The 20674-nt window shown below is 43.5% G+C and overlaps 1 long non-coding RNA gene across 1 annotated transcript in view; it reads right to left on the bottom strand.

Moving 5' to 3' along the window:
- Nucleotides 1-20674, bottom strand: part of LOC145660325 (uncharacterized) — a 30478-nt gene that overhangs the window by 1573 nt on the left and 8231 nt on the right. Inside the window, exon 2 of the long non-coding RNA XR_014126570.1 lies at nt 440-502. This is a non-coding gene — a long non-coding RNA (uncharacterized LOC145660325). The remainder of the gene's footprint in view (nt 1-439; nt 503-20674) is intronic.

The following is a 20674-nucleotide window of genomic DNA, read 5'->3' as shown; positions in this document are numbered from 1 at the left end:
AGTAAAGAGGATTTGCTCTTGTGTAAAATTGGAATCATTATCTTCCAGGTCTCTCATTAAAACAGATGTCATTGAATTAATGGGAAATCTCAGCCATGTTCTGGACTGTTTGTTCCAACATGTATTTGTCTTAAGTCTCCTCTGTGCGCACGCCAGCACACACACACACACACACACACACACACACACACACACACACACACACACACACACACACACACACACACACACACACACACACACACACACACACACACACACACACACACACACACACACACGTGCGCACACACACAGACTGTGAGTGACAGTAGATCTAGCCTGGCCCTGTGGAGTTCATGACCCTCTCCATCTGGTCCTGATCGCTGTACTCCCAGACAAACTCCCAGCTTGTAGGGCCATGTACCTGCAATGCTGCAGAAACACACTCAATCCTTACCCTTGTATGGTGGCTGGTAGTGGAATTCATAGTCTTATATGGTTGTGTGTGACTTCCTTAATTCTGCAATGCCAAAGTATGGAAAATGCATAGGTTAAGGGCATATTGTGATTAATTTTGTACATAAGGCTCTCAGTTTCAAATGAAATTGTCAGAAAATCTCTAATAGAAAAATACTGAAATATATAGTTCAAACAGTTGTAGCAGAAAAGTCTTGTAAGATATCCCTGGGATTAGACTGGGTAGTCAAGACGATCGCTTTAGCTATTTAACTGTAAACTGTCTTCAAGTCAGTCAATGTGAGTGAGTGGAAAACTGATTACAGGTTTTAGTTTTCATGGAAGAACAGCCTGATTTAGAGATCCATTAAATTTAATATTTTAGGTTAAACTTGAGTCTTGACATTGAGGTGAATGCCAACCTTGATACAGACTAATAGTGATTACAACATAAGTTCAAGAGTATCGAAAAAGAAAAACAAATCTCAGAACAAAACAAATAGTGCTTAATAAATGCATATTATCTAACCCATATTTTCGCACTGTCCTAAGCCTTATTCAGTTCCTTAATTTCAACTCACTGTATGACCAATAACCTACTGCTAGCTTGGTCTCTAAGCCCAACAGACTTGGAGGGACAAATGTTTGCTACACGCCTGTTCTAAACTGTCATTTTGGCTAGGTAAAGCTTTCTAAAGTTTCTTTAATTGTACAATAAATAAATACATTTATTTATTTAGCCTTGTAAGCAGTTCTAAGCCAGATCATTAATCTGCTAATGAAATGTCCAGAGACAGGCTTGTGTCTGCAGCACAGTGCTGGGGTTTTATGTGATAAGTATTACTGTTCTTGCTTCCACTTCTCACTTCCAGTAGGTACTTTTGCTGTACTCAGTTCTGTAGTGTCAGCATTACAGCAAGAAGTGTCTGGTGTGTTTCAGTTTCCCAAAGATCAATCCCAAAGCACTGGCACTTGAACACAGATTTCCTCCATCCAGAGAGCCGTGAGACGCCTTTCCTAGCTCACTTAGTACTGTGATCTAGCTGCAAGCGAGCAGGATCGTCATTTGCATTCACAGACCTTTTAAACCGTCCTTTTGGTTGCTGCCATTCACAGACCTTTAAAATCGCCCTCTGAATGAAAGAAAGCTGAGCACAGGAAATACTGTACCTGTCTGTGCCGCATTGGTTCTGCACTCGGAGTTGGCAAAAACAGGCATTAATGTGGGACTGCAGCGGTTCGGTTGACCCTTCCCTGCCCAGACAGCAAAGACAGTCGATGCTTGTCTCACATATACTGTCTCACCCTGTTATTAGAATGTATGTATTATACTAGCAATTATTTGAAGAATTTCTCATGACCATGATCAAATGGTCTCAAAGTCTAACATCATCAAAGTCACACTTAATCAACTTGATGAGCTCTCACTAAAAATAATATAGACTAAACAATAAGTAAACAAACAGTATTTAGGTTTCTATTTGACATATGTAAGTAGATCTTCTGTATAAATATGAAGCCCATAATAATTTTCATGTAAGTAAATATGTATCGCTGGCGTTTAGTTCATATAGTTTAGACGGAAAGCGCATACAGTATAATTAGTATTCACTGCAGTTGCCTCTAAGATATCACAAAGGAGCAGCTTGTCTTTTGTGTTTACAACTCAGTGAATGCGCTGATTATGTTTTAAACACAGCAGGAAAATAAATAAATAAAAATTGTATACTGGTCCAAAAAGAGTGTGGACCTAAAATGAACTGTGACTATTAGGCAGGCAGTGCATTATGGTGCAGTGGATTACAGTGAACCTGATGGTATTTGCATTCCGCCACATACGCCCTACGGCTCAAATATTCTATTTTATTTTATTAACTATATAGCCTCATATTTCATAATACCTAATTACAATATGAACAATCTAATTCATTTAACTTTGACTGGCAGAAGTGGTTTCAAAGTTCACAATGTCGTTCTGGAGTAAGGTAAAGACCTAACCTGCCTTCTAGGCTCAAAGGAAACATCTCGAGCCCCTTTGAAATCCAAGCCTGCTGTTCTGTCTGTCCCTGTGCTTGAATCTAACACCTCCGTCACTTTGACACTGACAAATGATTCGTCTCAAATATCTGCGCCATGACACTGTCAGTTCTGCTGAGCCGGGTGAAAAATATTTTGATGAGGCCAAATGAGGCATGCAGATGCAACACTTCAGCCCCAACGTGGGCAGTCACCAGAGTGACGAACCCCAGGGGCGCATGGCCCCTGTTTCAGCGCTTTTCCTGCTTGTACAGGTCGTTTGCCCTCAAGCTGCTGGGCTGCGATCATGGAAGCAGAAGCCAGAAGCAGACTTCCACCTCCCCTGCGCAGTATTTATAGGAAGGCCTGAGCCCTTTTAGACAGTGAGTGGTCGTGACTCTCTGGTGTTCGCTGCACCTTTTCAGTGAGTCGTGGTGTTTGAATGATTTTTGTTTCCGTGGCTTACACGTTACACATGTAAAATGCTTTTGTTGTCTTATTGCATAATTCTGCAAGTACAGCTCTGACATTAAAATCATGTTTGCTGTTTTCCAAAATTAGACATTTCCTACCAGTAAAAATGCTTTGAGGATTTATTGTTTGTACTTAGTAATAACATTAACATTATTAACGCAACATTATTCAGTTTCACCGTTCCATCACCACGAACATTCTCATTGCTAAACTTGTGCAATATTAACTCCATATTTCATTCAGCTTTTATTAATCTGTGTACACAAGGAAGAAACGTTTCTGCCTTCACCATTAGACTGAAGCCTCTTTCTCTCGCTCTTCCTCCCACTTTCTGTGTGTGAGTGTGTGCGTGCACTTCTACTTGTGTCTGTGATATGGGTGTGTTTGTGTGGGAGGGTGTGTGCTTGTGCTGGTGTGTGAGAGCACATGCCTGTGTGCCTATTTATATGTGTGTTAATAGAAGAGCAAAAAGATATGGGCTTCAGGTGTAATTTGATTAAATATCTTTCTTATCAATATGTTGATCTGCCTGTTCAGCTGCCTGAGAATAATAAAATTAGAAAATAAATTTAATTACATATATTTTAATATTTAATATAGCAAATTATGCTATTCTGTCAGCTACATTTATAATGATATAATCACAGGATTGTATTAAAAATTAACCTCATAAAGGTTGAATGTATATTGCATAATAAATTATATGAACTCATCCAATACATTTAGTCGTCTATTGAGAGAATGATTTTCTGTTCTTTGATTCAGGTGTTTTTCCATACTACATCCAGATTTGAAAGAGTGTGCTTTGAATTCTGTATTTTTATTAGCTTTGAAATAATTTTATTTTTTAATCACTCATGATATCAGCATTAAAACACAATGCAGTGTAAGTAGATATCAATCACAGTGTCTGTAATAGTGGTAATTTCCAGCTGTAAATTAACTCACTCTAATATGTTATGCTATCCTTATATGAAAGTGTGTGTGTGTGTGTGTGTGTGTGTGTGTGTCTGTGCACACGTACATACACACACATGCATGCACTGGGGTGTGTACATGCATGTCCATTCTAGGTTAACTACAGATTTACCAGTACATATAAATTAAGTAAAATCTCATTTAGCATAAGTAACTATCAATTTTTTTCTTTTATCTTTTTCCTTCAACTTTTAAATCTTTAACTCGTAGACGTTGCTGCTGTTTTTAAACTTTTTCCCCAGCCACCGCTCAGTGTGAGGGGTCAGAATTGGTTGCTACTGGTGAGGAGAGTCGGAGGGCACATACACAGAGGGGGGAGCTGTAAACACGGCCCCTCTCGGATTTCCCTGCCACCATTCATATCTCCCTGTAGGGTCATTATTCAGCCTGTTTGCTAATTCAGCTTTTCCTTTAAAACCAAAGCGGAAAAAAGGAAAGGAAAAAGAGCACAAGACAATGGTCACAAAATGTTGCTGCTACGTCATATTGGAGCACATCCGCTACGTGTGACTGATGGTTATTACTCTAGGGGTCATTTCACTGTTTACGCTATAGGACAATATCTTTAAGCAGCTCGTATTTTACATGTGACAAAACATCAGTCTGTATCTTTTCACTGGAGATTCATGGTCGACAGGAAAAAAGAGTGTTTAAAATAAATAAGCCGAGGCCCTCTGAGGGTCTGTCCTGCTGAGAGCTCCTCTGACCAGCCTATCTCCTTCACTATTCCTGCAGCTCGCTCTGCGCTTTTACACACTTCTGTAAAGCTGTAAAGTTAAGCATCTCCTACATCAAATGTACACAAACTTCACTTTATTAGACCACAAGCCATATTTTAAAAGCCTAATGCTAAACATGAAACATACATTTGTCTGGCGTGAAAAAACAACAACAAAAAAAAAGCTGTCACATTTTTTAGGCCCATCCATGAAGCATTTAAAATGGCACTAATTATGACCCAAGATATCCTTCACAGCATCGATGCATCACTTGATCTGGGACAGTTTGGCTTAATGCAGGTCTAATGCAATGAGCGTGAGCTTTGTTTTTATTACTGCGCCGCTCAGTGTTTGTGCAATTTCTCGATTTCCTAAAACCCATGATGACAGGCCCTCTCGTGGAGCCTAGCCCCAGCATGTCCAAACACTGGCTAATGTAACCAGCGGGCTGGCGCACTTGGAGCAGCGGTGGGGGGGGGGGGGGTGCTGGATGCGGCTGGAGATCAGTGGCCACACTAAGTAACTCAAATGGAATGGCCAATGAGTTCACACATCTCTGGAAAAAGGGAATTTAATGTAATGGAGAGGTTTAGCAGCTATAAACAGAGCAGGCCATCTTCAGCCTGGTGCAACCCTGAGAGGGCTCTCTGGCGCGTCTCCCGCTGCAGGAACTGTGGTGATGAATAGTTTGACCTCTCACCCCAGTCATGATACAGAAGAGAGAGTGTGCTGGGTGGAGTACTCTCCTGATCTGAGCTGAAACCTTTGGACCAATCTGAACATAATATAGATACTGGCCTATTTAGCAGGTCAAAAGGTCAGTGGCACCTTTGCCTGAAGTCCGTTTCCATTCAGGCACGGTAGAGGATGTGACACCTGTAGGTGACTTGATATATTTAGTCTTAGAAAAAATGTGAATGAAAAAAATAAAATTCCGAGTACAACATGAACAAATGGTATGGCACTGGCACGCTAATTTAGATGCAGTATTCCACATGTTCTTACTTTTCGTCATCTTATTCTTTTTTCTAATTCTTATCCAGATTATCAAACGTTCTATTGCAAAAAGCTTTTTGAATTCAAGGATTAGTGCTGTTTTCAGAATGAATATTTAGTACATTAGGCCTGAAGCCTTGTCAGCAGAAAGGTTGCAATTTGCAGCCCCATCACTGAGTAGAAACAGCAACAAACATAAATGTTTACAAACGGCAACAGGCCTTCATTGCTGTGTGTGTGAGTGCGTGAAAACTACTCTCCTGATGGTGAGACCGAGGTGACCTTACTCATAGTTTATTTCTGATCCTGACTGCCTGCTAATGTATAGAGCTTTTATGAGGGTTCAATAAAACAGGATCGTCTGTCTAGCAAGACGGCTCTGAGAAAATCAATACGATATTCTATACTAGAGTGTCAAGGAGCCTCAGAGAGTCATTTGCGAAGCATCCTTTCATATAACTCAGAGGCTGCCTACATATTTGAATACAGCTCACCACTGACGGATTTTAGTCTAAAAACCAGCACTTCTGTTGCCTGGTATGTCAAACTACAGAGTTCCTGCTACTCCTGTGTTTTACTATGACTTATTATTTAATTTTTAGTATCGTGAAGTACATTTGCATGATAAAGTGTTTGCAAAGCATTGTTATTATTACTGCTGTTGGTATTTTAAATTCAGTCTAATTTTAGGATCTTCAGGGTGAAGTCTGTTTATTGAGCTTCTTTTATTTTAGAAGCAAAGAAAATTTGACATTTGAAGGAAATTGGTCTAAATGAAAAAAAGGTGGTATTTTTCAGATACCTCTTGTTTTAAGCACACTTAACTAACCTTTAAATATGCTGGTTTTACCTTACAGTCCTCTTATAGTGGGAAAGGAACTATTAACTCTTATCTCTTCTCAAGGTTGGTCGATTGGTCAAATAATTGTAATAGAAATGTTATGAAATTTTAGGGCAGGTTTTGATTTTGGATTTTATTATTAAACATGAGGCAGGTTTTGTTGTACAAATGTAGTTTTTAGTATTTTGTTTATCCATTGCATTTTCCAGACTTTCATGCTTTGACAATGCTTCTATTTATTCAGATGGCTATGCTGGATGAAACCATCTCTAGATGAAAACATGTTTGTTTTAATGATCATGTAGCTTCCATATTTGTTTTATAATGGAACATTCCAAACTAAACTTTCTGGATTAGCATGATGGTCTAGTTGAACGAAGTGAAAACACACCTGAATTGAATATCTGCAAAACATGTTTTGTTCGCTAGCATCTTGGGCACATCAGCATACAGTCAATAGCTTCAAAGCCATATTTCAAGTGTTTCGTATATTTCAAATATACACAATATCCTGACAGATTCCAGAAAACAGAATATAACATCCACTTCGATAACATAATGATATTCCACGCAAATACAAATATAAATAAACCATTTAGAACATTGGTTTTTTTTTACACCATTTGAATGTGACAGCCGGCACTCCGATGAGGAGGGCAGCATTCCTCTGTCTTTTTCCTCATTCTTTCCCTTTGTGGAGTCCCTGACTACAGCTTTGCAACCCTTTAAAAAGACTTGACAGTGCACTGAATTATGACTGTGTTAGCCATGTCACTTGCACATATAATTTTTTTTTTTTCCACCAAAATAGCCTTCCCAGATCACCACTGACCCTCACTACCAGAACCATATGGTTGTTATTGTGTCGGGTTTCGTCTGTGTTGTGTATTGATACTGGTGCATGTACAATTCATGCACACATGGTATAACACATGCACACTACATGCTACATTACTCATTCTGTACATTTCTGTACACTTAATCTTGATTTACATGGCAGTTGGTTCTTATTGGTCGAAATGCAACTCCCAGCATCTTTCACAGATAAGTCCAGTGCTGCGTTGTCCTGCGCTTCCCCCATTCCCCCATGGGGAAATTAGAGCGCCGGTAAAGTTTTGACATGCTTCTATAAATCTGATTGAAAGTCCTGTCTTGTCTTGCGTTGCTTTCAGGAGTAGCAGTCTGTTCTTTGTGTTGGCTTATGCATACTCACTCCAAAGTCTGGCAGCCGGGCCAGGCTCCTGGTGATGTCACTGGTTTGCTGCTCAGTTATTGTATACAAGGGATATGCCGGCATTCAACATTTTGTTCTCTTCCAGGAAAAATAACATCTTCAAAAATCCTTTCAAGGGTGCAGTTTATGGCTTAAGCTGTAGATTGCTCTGGTCTATGCTGGCACTAGAGGAGCATGTGCAGGCAGGGGGAAGACCAGAGCCGTTGAAACCCCCCGCACCCCAACAGCAAAGCCCCGAGGCCACGCTTCTCTGTCCCCAACCAGCCATCAGCACCCACTTCCTGTTCCGTGAGGGATTAAGAGAGGATTGAGTGCTGGTCATCGCGGATTTGCTAGAAACTAGGGGCCCGGCACGTGCACGTGAACATACATGCACATACACGTGAACGCATACACACAGAGCTTATTGTGTAGGGGGGGGGGGGGGGACTGTGGGACAGGCTGGTGGAAAGAGAAACATGGGAAGAAGGAAGAGAGAAGGAAGAGAGAGACATGGGAAGAAAGGAAGCTGTGGCAACGGACAATCAGAGAAATAACAGATTATAACGATAACAGAGTAATAAACAGAGGAGTAAAGGGAGGTGAATAAAAACTGAAACTGTAAGAAAAACATTTGTGGGGGGCAAAGAATGAAAAGAAAAATCACAGAGGAGGTGAGGATAGATGGCCCCGAAGGCCACTGGGAGCGCTTTAGCGGCCACTCGCTCTCAGGTGTCCTGTCGATAACAGATGCATTAGTCTGCTGCTCTGCACTGGTTTTAGGTTTAAACACACATTTTCTTAATACAACATGACCCCATTTCCTCTGCTCATTAATCATGAAGCTCGATTAGACTGGCCCCTTCTACCCCTACTGTCCAGCCTCCTCTCCCCCCCACATCAGGTCAGGAAAACGCTTTGCCCATTGATACAGCAACTCTGTCTGAAATGCAGCTGTGGACTAAGAGGGCGCGCTGAATTTGAGCTGGGTTGTGGCAACACAGGCCTAATGGTTTACTCCTCGCTGTCTTCGAGATCTGGAGCACATCCTGCAGTCAACATTGTATTTACACTCCGCATACCGCCGTTGTCTCCATCTTGCCGTAGACACACAGCCGTACAATCACGGGTTTCTTGCCGTTTGTCTGCTTCCAACTGGCCTCATTACCTCACTGCTGCAGCAGTCACATATGTCAGATGTTCCGCTGTGACTAACCCATTCTGCTCCCGGGGCTTATACTGTTGGAATTCCTGTTTTAAAAACACACTTGTTTATGGAAGTAAACAGTATGCCTTGAGGAAACTGGGAAAATTGGGATCATGCCTAATGTGAACTGAATAGTAAGAGGTGAGTCCTGTGAAAGATTAAGCTTGTAATACGCTCCCATCACAGCCTAGTCTGCCCTGCCGTCATTACCCTAAAGAAGGAGTCTATAGCTCATATGAAAAAGGAATATGTAAGAACAGACTGGGTTTATACAGGAAGAGAGAGGACGTTTTTTGGTTCTCAGCTGGATAACTGGTCATTGTGAAGAAGCCAATTAGTGAACTGGGCACGAATATATATCTGTGGCGTTGCATCTGTCCCTGGTATGCTGTTCTTGCACTATGCAAAAGAGAGGTCAGAATCAACAGGCTCAGTGGGTGTGCGCCTTCCACACTGTCGAACTTGAGAGGGAGCAGACAGAGCTGTGTGGGTCTCGCCGGCTTGGCACTGCTGTTGTGAGAGACCCAGTGGGAGAGGGCCCATGTGAGGGGGACTGTGTGAGAGGGCCCATGTAAAGGGACCTGTGTTACAGGGTTGGTGTGAGAGGGTCTATGTTTGAAGGCCCACATAAGAGGGCCCATGTGAGGGGGACTGTGTGAGAGGGCCCATGTAAAGGGACCTGTGTTACAGGGTTGGTGTGAGAGGGTCTATGTTTGAAGGCCCACATAAGAGGGCCCATGTGAGAGGGTCAGTGTTAGAGGCCCTATATGAGATGATCAGTGTGAGGGAATCTGGGTTGGTGTGAGGGATCCAATGTGAGGTCCAACGGCAGCGCACAGGAAGCAGAGAAACCAGAATCTGAGGGCGACTGAAGCCCAGAGCAGAAAAGGAGAGATTCAGATTTGCTTTATGGGCCTGTCAGTCTGTCAGTGATATCCCCACTGTAAAAGTCTTACACACACACACATACAATCATGTCTCTGCCCTCTCCATGGCAAAAAAAAAGGTCCCATTAAACTGAACAATAAAGCAACATTTCAGTGTCAGTCTCAGTTACAAAATTACAAAACCCTGACCACATATATTGCGCTACTACTTTCTAAGCAGAAGAATACAGAAGTTGTACAGAATCTGTGTGCGCAGATCTCAAGCTCTGTTCATACGGTGGTCACACAGTTCATACGGTGGTCACGAGGTTAAGACTGCTGTTTAATCTGTTTCCCTTTTTATGTACAGCAGCTGTGGCAGGACAAAAATCAAAGCTGTGGCTATACTAATGACTGACAAGATGTTGTGGGAGAAGCTACTACATGTATACAGTTACCTTAGGTAATAGCGTGAACTCTGGGACACATGGTATTCTAATACACACTCACACACACAGGGATGGTATTTCAGTACAGTTAGGGGATGATGCACCAGTTTCTGTCTATGCGGTTTCCTGTGAAAGCTGAGCAGTTGATTCCACCTTTAAGAACCGCAGCGACCCTGATACCAGATACTCCACAACAAGCACACACACACACACACACACACACGCATATGCCCTTCATGCCCTTATGCCCTTGATTAAATGGTGTGACTTTAAAAATGTAATTCTTTTTTTAATTAAACCGCCACTTTTTCAAAACTCCTGTACGGGTATATTTATGCCAGTGGCTCTTCTTACAGCAAACATGTTCAATCTGCTGAAAGTTGCCCTGTGTACATTGGCATGACTTAATTTTCAATTAGGTTTAATTTTCAAATTAGCACTAACTCTAGCTTTACCACAGCTGTAGTGGCGGCCCATTACCCAGTGATGTACCATGACGTCAGGTAAAGCAGAGTAAAAAGTGGTAGCACATGCACCCACTTGAAGACACACCTCATGTACCTACAAGACACACCTATTGTACCTCATAAAAGATGCACCTCACATTTGTCTTAAGATATCTTAGGCACACACACAAACACAGGCACACTACCAGGCTACGAAGCAAGATAGGCAAATCAGTAAAGGCCCAGAGTATCTATCAATATCCAGTTCCCATGTAGCCTCTAAACTAGCCTGGCAACTTAAGCCCAAGAGTTTGCCAATGATTTACATGGATTATCTCATCAATTGCTCGCTCTCTTGACTAACCGTCAGTTGGCTTGGCAGCTATTTGACCCCACTGGGTTCTTCCTGTGCCATTTTGTCAGCTGGATGAGTAAGTACCAGACAAGAAGGTAATGGTGGAAATATTTTTAGCGTGGTGCTAAGTCAATACCCACTGCGATGCTAGCCACAACAAACAATCTAAACCAGTCAGGGGTAAATATGGGTTGCCAGATCTTACCGGAACCCTTCTCTTCCTTTAGCTCTTTCTCTTCAAGACTATGCTACTCCTTCTCTCTCTCTCTCCATCTTTTTCTGTCTCTCTATCTTCCTTTCTCTGTCCCTCCCTCCATCTCTCTTTCTCACTCCATCTCTTGCCCCCCCCTTCCATCTCTCTGCAGAGCCTCCTCCCTCGGCGCACAGTTGGGCGGGCAGACAAATTCCTGTGGGCTATCAGGTTACCGTCACCATGGTAACAGGTGGGAAGGCAGCTCCATTAATCATTTAGAGCGCGGCTGAAGTGGAGGTGGGCCTGATTGCAGCGGATAGGGTATCATCCCCATGCCCCACCAGGGACCTTCTTGATTTGAATTAGAAAAGATTAAGCTAGCCCCCCCCCCCCCCTCTACCCCCATAACCCCCCCCCCACACACACACACGCACACACACACTCACTCACTCCCCCACCAACATGGCCCAACATCATCATCATCGGGCTGCTCGTATCATGTGACCATGCTCTGCGGAGCCACGCGGATTAAGAGCTTGGAGCTGAGTGCTTGTTTTTCTGTGAGTCGCTGAAACATAAGATGCATGCAGGTGTCTGTGACGAGGAGCCCCGGAGCCGGCTGAGGGAGAAGACAGAGATGGCGTGTGGCCCTCCGGGGCAGCCTTCCCTCGCTCATCCTCCTCCGCCTCCCCGTGTGGCTACCCTTCCCCGTCTTTCGACTTTATCGCTTACTTGTTGCTGCACTTTTTCAAACTGGAAGCGATAACTCAGTTTTATTCACCCGCTGACGTTTCCTCTCTCTTTCGGGCCCATGAAATGGTGCATTTGCTGCGAAAGCTTTGCAACTTAAAAAAGCTTTATAACTTAATAGGAATACACTTTTTACGAGCATGTAGGATGGCTGGCGCTTGCTGGGGAGGGCTGGGGAAAACCGAGCTCAGACGAGCACGTGGGTACAGTTGAAGGGACAAAAACAAGCTTTGGCCTTTTGGGGGCATGTGTGGGGGTGGGAGAGGAGTTTAAACCCGAGTTTCAAAGCGGAGGTCAGTTTGTTCGGGCTGGGTTCAGGTCAGTGAAATGTGATGACCGGTGAAACTGCCCAAAAGCGTTAGCCCGTGAGAAGTGGATCTAGAGCACCCGCTCACCGCGGCCCCCTTGGCCCCTAACGACAGCGCCGCAAGTCTCGATTTATGGGGCGGCGGTGAGCGGGACGCAGGGCACCACAAATCACCGCCACTATGAAATAGTGGCTCAGCCGCCTCCACTGCGAGTGGCTCCCAAAGGTGCCCGCCAAATTTACGGGCAACTCCAGCACTTCAAACGCTTGCCATAACTTAAACCCAGACGATTTTATTGTTCCGTGGAAGTGGGGCTGGGGTGGGGGGTGGGGGGTGCAGGAGAGAGATCAGGAGGAATGATAGATGGGCCTTTGTCTGAGACAATTAAAATTCCGCTGGCTGCCACATTGAGGAGTTGGGGATTCCTCACCCGGCCCACCGGGTCCTGGTAATGGAGCTTAAACTAATACTGATACATAATGAATCCAAGCTGTATTGTCTTGGAGGTTTCAGGGTTATTTTTTCCTCACTCTCTACAGTCCTGTGAGAGGAGCAGAGAGTGCACCTCCCAAGAAAGAAGCAGCCCAATGAGATTATTATTGGCTCTCCTTGTTAAAATTAATGATCTCGACACCTTGCTTGTCCATGTTACAAGGTGTTTGGCTGGTACATGGCCTTATTAATGTCCAGTCTAATAAGTGTTACAGTAGCTGAAGAGAACTAACTAGATGCAGGCCAGCAGGTTGTACTGTTACGGAGAGACTGGATAAGATGAAACTTATGACATTTTGATAATCAGAGACCCAAGACGAGGCCACTGTGAAGCCCAATCTATTAGAAATATTTATTTATTTCAAACACTCTGCAGGTTTACAGATGGACAGAGCCTGTGCCACATCTGCTTCTGTGAATAGTTTGTGTGTTGTAGCCGTCTCTCTTTATAACGGTTCATATCAGACAATGGATCGGTGTCTCCTAGCAGTGACACTGATGCATGTAAAAACAGCAACACAGTGGAGCCTGAGATGTGCTGAATCATATTTTTAGCAGTGGTCCTGTGATCACAATGGCATAGATGTTGACTGCCAGATTTGATACAGATACAGCCTGTAATTATTCACTTGCGGAATGCACCTGTACGAGAGGTGTAGCAGGGAATGATCGGGGTTAGACTTGAGCTAAACGAAACTGACTACCAACCCCTTGTGATTCCATTAGCTCTCCCCAAAGTAATTAAGGTGGGTTACAATCCATTAGCGAACGTACACTAGGTAAAATGGCAAAGTTTGCCCTTCCACTTATGTTTGATGGATTGTTAGTAGACAGTCTAACCGAACAAGAATACGGGGTGATACTGACTCGTCTGCTGGGGTTGGGCCTTCAGCAGAACAGCAGTCATTGCTGCTCTGTTGAAGCGTTATTAAAGACTTGCTATTTAAGTGTTCCATAAAAACAAAGTAGTGATTATAAAAAGTTCCATAAGTTCCATAAAAACAAAGTAGTGATTATAAAAAGTTCCATAAGTTCCATAAAAACAAAGTAGTGATTATAAAAAGTTCCATAAGTTCCATAAAAACAAAGTAGCGATTTTTTATGAGCACCTTTTTTTTTTTTATATGAATAAAAATATTGCATATTGTGATAAAAAAATACCTCTAGGCATTGTTGAAAACTTAATATCAACTTCTATCAAGTCAGTGTAGTTGTAATGTGTTTCTGATAAAGTGCAATTGTATGTGTCTATTAAACACCAGGAAAGAACTGGTTGACACTCACTCCCAAGACAGTATGGTTGTACCTGATGGCTGTGTGAGTAATATTAGTTTAATATTAATTTCATGCCTGTTGTAATATATGACTAAAAAGAAAACACCTGGGTATAAATACTTGTCAATTATTAATTAAGCCCTTTTTGGTTTTGGGTCACATTTTATTTATTTTTATTGAGTCTGGTGTACATGTAAATCTGTTTTTTTTTAGAATTACAGATGGGTCCAAATCTAGCAATAACAAAAAACACACAAGACATGCTCATTAGCATAAAGCAGTGTTTTAGCGACCCCGTCAAGTAAGGATTTTCATTCCAGTCCGAACAGTCAAAGATGTTGGCCAGTTCAAAGGCTTTTAACCTGTTTTTCACCTGGCCTGTTCTGTCTTAAAGGTGCCCTTGGTAACAGGTAGTCTCTGGGCCGTGGCTTAGTCTACTGCAGAAACCATGAGCAGCAGATGGCCTGTCTCTGTTATCTCTGTGAACTAGAACTCTCCAAGCCCCAATCACTTAGTGAGTGAGTTCACTTGTTGAACTGTTCACTCAAAGCTATGTATGAGCGGATAAGATAACCTTTACTGTCAGACGTGGTTTTGCTAGACCCCAGTGTTGAAAGATCCACGGCAAAGACAGAAGAAAGTGCCATGGCAAGGAAATGGAAGGAAAGGCCACAGCGACAGCACTTTCATTTATTTCCCACTTCCTTCCTGTATAATTCAACTCAATTACCTCTGTTGTGAAGTGTTTTTATTAACTTAAATGTAATGATTAGACTGGGTATTAAGCCTTGCAAATTAGAAATTATATTTGTCTAATTATATTTTCTTACTTGTAATTGCCAAGAGTGGAAACTGTGATGGAGAGCAAAAATGGAGCTGTGTGTGTGTGTGAATACACACACTGCCTCTGTCTCACACACACGCTCACACTAGGAAGTGCACCAGGGAAGAATAAGTGCCGTGGGGGCAATTCCTATTTCCTGAACAGGTTGATAAAATACAGAGTCCAGACGCTGGAGGAAAGAGCAAGAAAGATGGAGCTCCTGGGTTCCTTCTGCGCTGAGCCACACTGTGGTGAGAGAGACCTTCCTTCTTCAGACATTCCCTCCATTTAACTTTAATTAAGCACACCAAGTGAACCTCACATGAACAATGAGACATCTGTGTGTGTGTGTGTGTGTGTGTGTGTGTGTGTGTGTGTGTGTGTGCGTGTGTGGGTGCACACTCAAATGAGAGAGAAATGAGGTGAGTGTGTAAAATTTCCAAGCAAATGAACACTGTGCCTCAGCCATCAGTTTCTATTGGTATTAAGATTTCATCCTTATCTAGGTACATTCAGTGTGTTTCAGTGTGGAACCAAGATATTATTTATGATGCAAGGACTGAGAGAAGCAATCAGGAGAATATTAATCTGTGGTGAGTCTGTTTGTGTGAGTTTATCACTATATCACTATATCGCTACATAATTCAATTCAGCTTGTAAACAGTATGTAAACAGTATGTGTTTCTCAGAGACTAGAGCGCCATTGAATTTTAATAATGATATTGGTCTTGGCTGGGTTACTTCTGTACCAAAATACCATCAAGGGCCCATTACACTGGGCAGGGGGCCGAGGATGCACCCCTGAGCTACACCTTCTTCACTATTTATTACCGCTATAATATTACAGCATTCTGCTAAAGCACTTGTGAGCAGGTTGAGCCCAAAAAAGTATCATTCCTTCACCGATACAACGACAGAAACAGGGAGGCCATAAAATAGCATGGGGTAGCTCACAGAGTATCATCACAGATTGATTCCAGACCCACATTTTACAGTCCTGAAAAGTATACCTGGCCTGCTTCATAATCCTACAGAGCCTTGTCCCTTCTCCAGATGACCAGCTGCCGTAAAGCGGGCATTCACACAATGCCTTTCATTACTTAATTCTTTCATGACATTTTCTTTCTTTTTTTTTGTGCTCATACCTTGGTTTGCGTCCAGAGGGATCAATGTTTTTGCATTGACAGGAGATTTGAAAATCCTGCCTTCTTTTGCTTGGAGTTTCCTTTTATTACAGGGTGGTTTCATTTTACCCATCAATCTCAGGGATGTCACAATAGCTCAGAGCTCTTCAGCTTTCTGTTGGTGCTACAGGCCAGGATCAAGACCAGACACACCGTGCTCTCTCCCTCTCTCTTGTTCTCTTTCTTTTTCTTTTGTTTTGCACATAAGGAAAAGAGAATGGATCATTCAGGATGGCACTGTGGAGCAGTATCTATTGTGAGCATCACCAGTGTAACAGCATAGCATCTTGCAGATGCTCTAATCCGGAATAATATATGTATTTATCAGTATATGTGCTTCCTGGGAATTGAACCCATGACCTTGGTGTTATTTATATCGCACTCAACCTGCTCTGCCAGGTGAGCTGCAGGATGATTTCGTCTTATTTGCAGTTTGACTGTGAAGTGAGTGAAGTGAGTGCTGCAGCTATTATAAATTGAACTTGACTAACCAATAAAACCCCCCTCAACTGCCAGCCAGTCAACTCCAGGTCAAGTCCCTCTCGCCAATCAAGAGGTCCCAATCTGACTTGGTGTTTTGCAAAAAACACAAACAGTGAAATTCATACTTCAACAGTGTCAGCTTTCCCCTGCTTGCCTGCCACTCAAAAAGGCCGCCGCTCAGATTCAGTTGTAGCCGCTGGGAAGGACACACACACACACACACACACACACACACACACACACACACACACACACACACACACACACACACACACACACACACACACACACACACACACACACACACAGCATAGGAAAAGACGATCCTGTGTCATTTCCTGTTCCTCCAGTGTCTTCCTGACCTTGTCTGCGATCCGCCTCGCTCCTCTCACTTTCCTATTTGCGTCTCCTGCCAGCCTGGGTCTTGGTATGGCCTGGTAACTTCTGCCTCGGCATGGCTCTGCCACTGCTGCCCTCTGGGGCCAGCCTCGGCCTCGGGGTTTGAACAGAACTGCGAAAAGAGCGTCTCGGTGGCTAGCACCGAGTCTTCTCCAAGCCCCGAGAATACGCGCAGACAGGGCTGCCCTCTGTGCGCACTTCCTCGTGTTGTTTAAAAATGGCTGATTATGAAAACAAACGGGATGTTGTCTTTAATAAATGCACCACTGAAAATGGGTGCAAAGCTAAAGAGTGAAAAATGTGAAATCAAATTAGCATTGACCCTGCCTGATAGATATCCCTCCATTTACACTTTTCTCCTTGAAGTCTTCTTTGCCTGCTCTAAGCACTGACCAGATTAGACGTGGCTAAAAGAGTTGAAATATGCTGAGATACACAAGATAAGCATTAAGTGTTTATTTTACCTGTCAGGAAATATGCAAGGAGACAGTCTGGCCTTTTTTAAAAAAAAAAAAAAAACTTCTAAGACATGATCCTTGAAAAAAGGGGAAAGAATAAAAATCCACTAAAATGAATGACATTTACAAATACAGATTGTCTGGTGTGACTGTCTGTTATCCGTGTGGGGTTATGAGCTCGCACAATAAGACCAGGTGAAGAAATGACACTGGATGTTACAATTGCTCACAAGTACAATAAAAAAAAAATGTGCTGAGTCCTCTTGAGTGTCCAGAGCATTAATGAATTTGCCAAAGTGTCGAGCCCTGTGCTGGGCTCGCTTTTCCGCTCCGTGGGGGGATGTAAAGTTTAAGAGCCTTTAGCTATCAGCGGCCCAAGGGGAGCACGCATTTGCTGCAGAGGTGGCCATCTAATTGCGGAACTTCCAGAGTGTGCAGAGGCTGGTAAATGCACCTCCGGACAACGACACCTTTTGGAGGAGCGGCCAGGGGGGAAGCAGGGCCCCTAATTTATGTCGGCACTATCGCAGGGGCTCGGTTTATTGACGGTAACGCAATATGGTGAGATCTGCTCAAAAAGCCCCAAGGCTTCTTATTATAACGCATGTCTGTCTATCTTTCACACTAACCCTTACTGTAACTGTAGAATTTTAGCTGACATGACGGACATGTGGCCTCAAAAGAAACCATTAGGACAACCCTGACTTCCAAACAAAACACGGACGACCCCATCCTCAGTCTCCTCACTTCTTCTATGGTGATATAATTTCAGGCGGGCTTGAGCTACAATGCCCAAGCTAACTTGTGATGTTGCCATTGAACTAAAAGGAAAAAGGCAGTTGTATCAAATGTTTTTGAATGTAACGTGTGAGTTTGAATTGCCATTTTAACCTGAAGAGTAGAATGTACAGTGTGAAGCGCTGGCGGCCTGTGACAGAGGGGTCAGCCATAAAACATCAAAATAGTGGCTAACAGGACTTGTGTGTTTATGTACTGGCCTGCACTCTGCCTGCACGGTTTTAGTTTCTCAAGAATGACCGCTTAATAAAAAGTCATGTTAAGGCATACATGTAGGCTCACACGTCCTATCTCATCTGAGACGCCACTGACCTTCCACTGATGCGCAAGCAACTCTATGGATGCACCACAGGAATGCGGCCATCCTTACTGGTTTTCGCCCTTGCGTTTAACTGCAACAAGGCCATGGAGCATCCTGGGTGTAGTGACAATTAGTACATCTAGTTTGTGGTTGGGCCCGTTTGTTTGATTGCTTTCTAGCTGTTTTTCTCATAAGCTGCTTTGTGTGACATCCCCTCACAAACCGGCACGCATGCACCCGTTCCCTAAACTAAGGATGTTAAACCCGTTTGATCACCTGAAGTGTTTACTTCTCTGGTATGCTTTCGGTTACCACAGGACCTGTAACTCGGGGAATGTTCAGTATCGGCTTGGAAGCAGTAACGGTCACGTCGGATCAGTTAGCGGGCTTGGAATACGGCAGCGTCCTCTATGTGCACCGAGAGCCAGAGCGCCTCCCGCCTGCCCCTGGCTTGCCGGCAGGCTCGGAACAGCTGTGCGAACGCTCGTGTGGGTTCTGGGCTGCTCTGGGCCGCCTGGCTCACAGCTTTTACTGATAACATTAGTGCAGCTGATGTAAATATGGCAGTGGCCGAAGCATCCCCGCTCAGCATGCATTGTGATTGGTCAGCTGCCCTGGCCCTGACCCTCGCGCCGCGTTCCCTCAGGTGAACCTTGCACAGCACGCAGCAGGGAGCCATGAGCGAGCCGCACGACAATAAATATCCACCCGCTCCCTCTCTGTTCAGATAGATGCTTCCAGTTGATATCGGGTTGTAGCTTTGTACAGAGCCATAAATAACTCGCTCTCAAGCTTCCCGCTCTGGCTCAGGGAAGGACAGTTCTGCCTTTGGTAAGGGAGTAAAAAGGTTACTCACTATTTACTGTGCTTTTACTGCTAGAAACACAATCTCCTCCATCAAACATGTCTGCTGCACCTTGACAGGCTGTAAGCAGCACTTCAGTCGAACAGATGTGGAACGCACAAAAAAAAAGAAAAGACGGTTTCTTATAATTTTTTATGGGCATTTGTCTAATGTATACTACAGGTGGAGAAACCCTCTTTTAATTAATTTACATTTAGTTGTCACTGCCTGCACTTTAGCAATGTGGGGCTAAGCGCTCGTCTCAGCTGGAATGCAGACTTTGGATGTTTAACACCATTGTGCTCCTCGGGGTCCATCTGGCCAGCTGGAGTGTGTGCAGAGGCACACATGTCGAGCGGGTGCCCTCTGGGTGCCGCCTGGGCTTTAATCCACTCTGACCTGTGAGTGTAAAGTCCTCTTTAATGCCTGAGTACTAAGAAGAGCGCCATGGTCCTCACTACTGTTCCAGCTACCCCCCCGACAGAGTCTCTCTCACACACACACACACACACACACACACACACTGATACATGCATGTACGCTACTACCAGATGTAGTGCTTCCTGTACAGATCTTCCCCCTGTATATGGTCATTTATTTGCAGTGCAGAGCTCAGGGCATGCTATGTATAATAAAGTGATTGTCTCAGTTTTCCATGTGACAGGGACTCAATTAGCAGTCTGCCCTATCTACAAATAAATGGCTAATCTGAAGGCAGACAGTGCAGTATGGCTCTACTGACATCTATGGCACTGTCTGACAGCACTTACCTTCCTGAGCTGACTGCGAGAACAGAAACTGGACCCGGGACAAAGCTATGCTTCACATAAAAGTCTCCCACTCACCGGATGGCTGGTCTTTAATGTGAATAACTGCCCAGCCTTGCAGCTGCAGGCCCTGTGTGTTCACCAGCAGCATGCACTGTTTTTATTTGTTGTTAGGTGAATTTAGAAATGGAGACGGGTAAATATATATATCAAACCTTACAGTGTCTTATTACAAACTACGTACACCCATCAAGAACTATAAGTAATACACTACAAATTATTAGCTAAAAAATTAGATACTAAACACTACAGTAAAATGTTTTAGACTTTAACTACATTTTTATGCATCTTTTTAAAACCTGTTGGAATGTAAACAATCCGTCATAGGTCAGAACTGGAATTTATTTTGGCCGTAATGTTTAGGTGTACACAGAGAACATGGCTGTGTATGTCCTGGGGTTTGTCGGTGCATTCATATTTGTGGGTCACACTAAACCAGTGCTGTCCAAACAAGCATGACAATTTGGCCCACCTAATCACGTTTACTAAATCACACATCAGTAACACTCCTCAGACTTCAGGTGATGATCCTCCGCTGCTG

This window comes from Electrophorus electricus, chromosome 12 (genome assembly GCF_041902795.1).
Source record: "Electrophorus electricus isolate QZ-2024a chromosome 12, ASM4190279v1, whole genome shotgun sequence".
In the NCBI taxonomy this organism is placed as follows: Eukaryota; Metazoa; Chordata; class Actinopteri; order Gymnotiformes; family Gymnotidae; genus Electrophorus; species Electrophorus electricus.
Note: the sequence above shows the minus strand (reverse complement) of the source record. Positions and strands in the feature narration are given on the sequence as shown.